We start from the raw sequence: 7,083 nt of genomic DNA, 5'->3' as shown, positions 1-7,083 counted from the left end.
ATTCAGGAACTTTGCATTCCCATACCTAGTTGGTACTAAATAAAGACCTGGACCAAACCGCACCCAAAACCTAACCACTGTAGCCCTGTGGGCCAGACACTTTTTGGTCTGACTCTAGATAAACCTAACCCGGTACTAAACACTGCCCTAAATTTAACCCCTATGGATTGATGGGCAAATAACTTAGTTGTTTCCTATAACCTTGATCAGAAATAGAGTCTGGTTCCATACGCGGCCCTAAATCCTACCTATTGTAACCATATGGGCAAGATATTTTACTTTTTCCACCATTGTGCCTAGGCCCGATGCCCAGGAGGCATCTCCCAGACAGGAGTTGATCAACAGCCTAAGTGGTATAATCTAACATGCGTGGGCCCGTGCACCTCTCCACAGTCTCCCTATTCCAAACCTGCCTAGACGGGTGCTAGGTTGGGGGGATCTGTTGTACTTTTCCAAAACCTAACCCTGGCCAATCAGATCGCATATGCTAATGAGGGTCGAATTAATGAGGGTGAAACTCGTTTTTATCTATATGTCTAACCCTAACCCTAATTTTTCAAAACCTAACCCTAACCCTTAGAAAAACAGTACATACATGGCTGCTGTAGAGAATTCCAGCCATTTAGTGTTCAGAGCTCGCCTGAGGAAGGATCACAGAGTCCGAAACGTCGCGATAGGCTTGAACACACAACGTCCCCCTTAGAAAAACAGTACATACATGGCTGCTGTAGAGAATTCCAGCCATTTAGTGTTCAGAGCTCGCCTGAGGAAGGATCACAGAGTCCTAAACATCGCGATAGGCTTGAACACACAACGTTCGGCCTCCATCATGAGTCTGGGTGATGTAGAGAGCCACATAAAAATTATTTCCTTCATCTATATCGATGATGGGATGTGCTCAGTATTTCTTTCTTCTAGGAAACGTGCACTACACCACACGCCCTAAGCTTACCAACCACTTGGGTTGTGGAAACCTAAGAGAGATAGCCACTAGTCTTCTGGGCCCTTTGGGAATTTTTTGCATAAGCAAAAAAATATTTCTCTCTGGAAGCTGCAGATTGGTGGCCAGTTGGGTCGACGGACCGTACATAAACCATAATTGGACTTTGTTCTGATTATTGGATCTAAAATCCCTACCCCTATTTAAAAAAAAAAAAAAAAAAAAAAAAAAAAAAAAAAAAAAAAAAAAAAAAAAAAAAAAAAAAAAAAAAAAAAAAAAAAAAAAAAAAAAAAAAAAAAAAAAAAAAAAAAAAAAAAAAAAAAAAAAAAAAAAAAAAAAAAAAAAAAAAAAAAAAAAAAAAAAAAAAAAAAAAGACAAAACAAAGATTACACCTCCAACTCTGTTTTATTCAAACACTAACAATAAAACAACGCTACATAAACAACGACATTACCATAAATAAAACACAACCATGGCTATCTAAAATGAATAAAGCACCACTCATCCACTTAGGCAAAGACAAAAAAAAAAAAAAAAAGGTTCACTGAACATAAATAGGTTACTAGTCTCAAGAAATATTCATCCTTGCACAAAAAAAAAAAAAAATGACTGAGATGTGATGTGTACTTCTGCCTCCATTGAAAAGGAGAAAAGCTGGATTGAGTGTTGTAATGTCCAGGCTAAGCCAGTGGTGGAATGAGCCCAATGAAGAAAACACCCAAGTTGGACTCAACAGAGGTCACTACGAAGGCAGAGTTGGCTGCCCTGGAAAGCTAATAAAGCTGGAGTATCTTGGCATTCTCTTGCTTATCTCACCAATAACAGATGCAGCTGGGATGCACAGTAAGTATTAACAGTGTAAAGAGCATCTGGAGAGCCAGGAAATCCGGATAACCCTGGCATGCTACTTGCTAAGAGCCCCTGAAGGACCACCTGCATGGACAGACTCTGGCAGGCCTGTAGAAGACAGTATATGGAGCATTAGCAGAACTGGAAACAAAGGCGACACAAGCAGAGACAACCTCTAAGAGCACAACAAGGGAGCCTAGCGCACTCAGCATTGCTGAAACAAGGGAGCTTGAAGTACTCCCTACACTGGAACAATCAATCAATGGATATTACAAGAGCAGAGCTGCAAAAATACAAACCACGCAAGCATTACAAAATGGATCAAACAGGACAGTCCTGCACTATAAACACAACACATTCCACCAACTATAAGAATGCTGATGTCAAATTACACTGTAGTTTCAAGGAATGTTGTGTTTTATGCAGACTCTTTTGAACAAGGTTTAAATTTTTTTTTAAAAACACCAATCACAAACCTAAAGAAAACAATAAAACAGTGCTTGTGCTCACTGCTATAATCTCCTGTCTCAATGTTTGAGGCGCCCCATCTATCTGATATCTGAGCTCAGCAGCAGTGGATTTGCACCTGCAGGTGACTGACTCTACGCACTACCTAGCATTGACTGAAATAAAGGGTCATTCTCCACCACAAAGCTTTCTGGGGAACATGGTTTGACCCAGTAAAGAGTGCAATATACACAGTGTAGTAAATATTAAGAATCACAGGACGACTCACCTCAGCAGCTGTTGATTTCCCAGAAGGAACCACTATTAACACTGTCAGGACCGCACTGGAACAAAGCAAACAATTCAAAGCTGCATTTGCAACTGATGTTTCTAGAGGTGCAACAGGAACACTGTGAGATTTGCCTACTATGATTGTTGAAATCATATCCATCTGTGAGCTGAAGTGAGGCATTTATAATTAAAGGAATTAAGACTAACAGGTTTAGTAAAATATAATGAGTAGCCTATATGGTGTAATATTTCGCGAAATGCTGCTAATTTCTCTAGTGAACTAACGAGCTGTGGACACTGATGACTTTGCTGAGATTAAATAAATGCTACGTGACATTTTATTTCCACGCCGTTTTGTTGATGTCTTTCCGCGGTTGAAACGCTGATTGAGCAATTACATGAGGCGTGAGATGTTCAGTCATGTTTATTCGCGGTAAAACTAGTAGCACAGAGGAATGAATGATCGCGTTCCCTTGCTCTCCGCTCTGCCATTTCCACTGCACAAGTCTGTTGCACATTACGGCTCGACACAGAACCAGAGCTGATCACGGCCGCTCTAGTCAATGCTTGTGTTGGGTTTATACCAGCACGTTTCTGAAACGTCCCAGAAGCGACTCTCCACGGCGTTTATGCAGCGATCTGTCATGCCACATCAAAGACTGTCAAAACGCCATTTATTATTTGAATTACCTGGAAGAAAGAAAAAAAAAACGAATGTGTACCGTTCAGGGGCGCGGGAAGATGTTTTAGAGTCACGTGTTCATGAGGATTAGGCTAATCATCCCATATAGAAAACATCACAAGTAAAATTAATCATGTTTATAAAGATAAACATGGGTTTATTATAGCCCACTTACAATTTACATTTCAGAGATCATTACAAATAAATTAAATGCTAAAACTGAATAAATTTAAGTGAACAAACTTGCCGTTGCATTGTCAACCATGGGAAAACAGGGGGTGCTGCAGCCCCCTCAGCACCCCTACTTCCCGCGTCCCTGGTACCGTTACACCCCTAGTTGAGAGGAAAGTGTTGCTTTGCTCATGTTAAGCTTGACTGAGACCTCGATTCGACCAGAGGACAGTGTGGCTACAGCTGGAATGAAGTCAGCTTTGGGACAATCAATAGTATCAATCAGACAAAAATCTAAATGCACAGCAGACATGCGGAGTGTGTTAACTCAAACAGAGTCACAAGTGGTAAATAAACAAGCAGTTATCAATGCAGCCATGAATGAACCATCTCTGAAACGCTTTAGTGTGCACATTGTTAGATGGATCAATTTTTGTCAGTAAGTTTGGGGCACCCCATCTATCTGATATCTGAGCTTAGGTTAGGTAAAATCTATTGGAGTACTCTTACCTTGCCAGGTGTGGGTAAGAGCTCCTTTGGCACGGTCAGATGTTTTTAATACCAGACTTAAGGGACTGTTGACCATTTGAGATGACATTTTAAAACAGAAATTTTCTGCATATGATGTTATAGCATAATTTACATAAAAACACATTTACTCTTATCAATTCCAGTTTGTACAGTTCACCACAACATTGAGGATGTTGAATATCAAGGGTTTAACAAAAAAAAAATTTAAAAAAAATAGCGCTTTACTCAGATTAATCACATGCACAGCAATGCTCTGCAACCACTGCATTTGGTTAGCATCCACAATTTAAACCATTATGTTTCAACACTGCTCAGAAGCAAATAAATATATACAAGCTTTATGTGGGTGAATTTCTGGATGTTACTCACCCATTTCCAACAATAACGAAGCATTTGAAATTGCAATTAACTATTAATCCTCAAGCGCACAGATCGTTTGTGAACAAAAATAATCAAGTTCCTTCAGAATGTGCCAGCATTGAGTCCTAACTGAAATTGATAAAAAATAAATAAATAAACAATAGTGAAACTGAAACAGTTACGGAAACATGCATTCACAATACATGCTGAATACTCTCCTCTGAGGTGGTTTCTCTTGATGCAGCTCTTAACAGCTGTGTCACACACTCAAACTGCACATGCAGACAAAAACTCACTTGCTTGTAGCTTTCTAGAAACCCTTAGACCTTGATTAGCTGGTTCAGGTGTGTTTGATTAGGGTTGGAGCTAAACTCTGCAGCGCATTGACCCTCCAGGGTAAGATTTGAGGAACCCTGCCTTAGACCTTGATTAGCTGGTTCAGGTGTGTTTGATCAGGGTTGGAGCTGAACTCTGCAGGACTGAACCACCCCATGTGTTAGATGTTTTAGTACCATTAAAATCACAATTATATAAGCAAGGTAGTGATGTTACATATGACACTGAAGCTTCAAAGCGTGTATCGAGTACGCAGTGCAATTTCTCACGAAGCTCTGTGCCGGAGCGCGTATTGTTTTCAGAGAATCACATGATCAACGAAAAATGAAACCTCACTTTCTTTCCAATCATGTGCGTGTGTCGGAATGTTCCCCAGATCTTACTTTACATAAGTTTTCATTCAGACTTATTCAATTAAATACCCAGTTATACAAGTAATATGAAGAATAAAAATTATTTCAGAAAAAAACTAAATATTTGCCATATGCAATGCATATATTTGTGCATTATTCTTCTATTACATCATATTGATTTTATTACTGGCATTAAATGCCACAGTTTAATGGGTAAATTATTTTGTCAGAGAGAGAGATTCAACAAACAAACAAACACAAACACACTGTTAGGCTTTTATTTGTGCAGGTAACATGAGTTGATGGAATTTGTGGTTGCTGCTTAGTCTGACGGAACGGCTTTCACAGGCTTTTGGCTGCTATATTTCTTATTAACCACCAGATGGCCCTGTTTTTGACACTCTCAAAGCTTTGAATCTTTTTCCGAAACAGTCTAAGTGCTTCATGAGGCTTCATTTGCCCATCACTAAAGCAAGGTAAATAATTAAAAAATAAAGTACAATAAAAAAACAACATTAACAAGATATTCTCACTCACAATGATATCAATCTCCAACAGGTTATTTACTTTCAAACCTGCATCTTACACTGACAATCCTGTGAAACTTCAGCTTGTGAGCATTTATACTTATGGGCACAACCATTGATGGGGAAGCAAGCGACCAGAAATTATATTCATCAAATAACTTTTTGTACATGCATTAATTAATCCACAAATTATTATTTAACAGACATTTATGCATAGTTACAGTAATTAAATTTTGAAACAACAAAAATCCATTTTATCCTCTAGTTTGGTTTCTCCAACATCCCATAACGCACCACAACACAGATATAAAAGTTAATTTCAGGAGATGATCTGGTTTCTCGGATTGACGAGCACTGGGACTCTGGGCTCGGGCAGCGAGCTGACGGTAGTTTCTGGGCGGTTTGGCCACAGCTGATCTGTGACTGGAGAGTGCATGGTAGGAAGTGGCGTAGGTTCCGGAAGTGATCCGGAAATGGAGAACAAAATGTTTGATGTGGATGAAGGCGGGAATGGAAATAATGAATGGTAGTGATGGAAAAATGAAGCTTTGCGAAGCACCGAGGCATTTCCCTCAACTGTATCGTAAAAAGGTTCATTACTCAAAGCTTTTCAAAACGGTGCACACTAACGACATCTTGTGGTCAAAAGGTGGAAAAAGCTGCCTTTGCGTCCCAGACCCAGCCATTTTTGGACTGTTTCAGATAATAAATTAGTTTGTGCTATGAAAACCTGAAAAAGGCAAAGAAAATATGAAGTCTATATAAATAAGTCCATGTCAGTCATTGTATTACACAATATGAATAAATGAGTCTGTGAATAAAGAGCGCAGCTCTGCTTTGTTTACGGTGGTAACCCAGGAAACACTGTATCATTGCTGTTCATAAGCGCAGCTCTGCTTTGTTTACAGCGGTAACCCAGGAAACACTGTATCATTGCTGTTCATAAGCGCAGCTCTGCTTTGTTTACAGCGGTAACCCAGGAAACACTGTATCATTGCTGTTCATAAGCGCAGCTCTGCTTTGTTTACAGCGGTAACCAAGGAAACACTGTATCATTGCTGTTCATAAGCGCAGCTCTGCTTTGTTTACAGCGGTAACCAAGGAAACACTGTATCATTGCTGTTCATAAATGCAACTCTGCCTCATTTGGTCATTTGGTTACCAGGTGTCCATTTGGCGTCTCCAAATGGCTTTTTTGAAAGGACGCCTAGACTTTTTTTTTTTTTTTAAAGTTTACAGATGCTACATTTTTGGGAGTATCATCTTCAAATTTGAATCAAAATATGGTCAGACATTCAGCTTTATCTTTATGGTGTTTTCAGGCATTTGGCATGAAAGCCTCATCCATTTTTCCATTAGTGAATTTCATTCAAAGATATCGTGAGTCACTTTCATGTACATTTTACCTTGTTTTACTCTGTTGCTATACTAATTTTGAGTTATTATGACTGAGTAACAAAGGTTCAAGTGTCTAGTTTCAAACAATACCAGATTTATAAATATAGACCATAGGGTTCAAGAGCTACAGACATTTTTATTTGGGTATGACGTTTTTCAGAAAATGCTCAAAAACAGGGGCGCACAGTAAGTGGTTAA

At 39.2% G+C, this 7,083-nt stretch overlaps 1 long non-coding RNA gene across 4 annotated transcripts; it reads right to left on the bottom strand.

Annotated features, from left to right (window-relative positions):
- Positions 1-3,180: 3,180 nt before the first annotated feature.
- On the bottom strand, positions 3,181-4,635 carry LOC107756951 (uncharacterized). 4 transcript variants are annotated; one of them, XR_001641880.1, is made up of 4 exons: positions 4,568-4,635; positions 4,281-4,400; positions 3,891-3,955; positions 3,181-3,217 (listed from the first exon to the last, which is right to left on the bottom strand). It is a non-coding gene; the product is annotated as an uncharacterized LOC107756951 (long non-coding RNA). The 4 variants fall into 4 exon arrangements; XR_001641877.1 differs by lacking the exon at positions 4,568-4,635 and having other exon boundaries at positions 4,281-4,481; XR_001641879.1 differs by lacking the exons at positions 3,181-3,217; positions 4,568-4,635 and adding an exon at positions 3,603-3,623 and having other exon boundaries at positions 4,281-4,481.
- Positions 4,636-7,083: the final 2,448 nt, after the last annotated feature.

This window comes from Sinocyclocheilus rhinocerous, unplaced genomic scaffold (genome assembly GCF_001515625.1).
Source record: "Sinocyclocheilus rhinocerous isolate Xijiao unplaced genomic scaffold, SAMN03320098_v1.1 scaffold3187, whole genome shotgun sequence".
NCBI classification, from domain to species: domain Eukaryota; kingdom Metazoa; phylum Chordata; class Actinopteri; order Cypriniformes; family Cyprinidae; genus Sinocyclocheilus; species Sinocyclocheilus rhinocerous.
The sequence above is the reverse complement of the archived record's forward strand: the minus strand, read 5'-3'. Positions and strand labels throughout refer to the sequence as shown.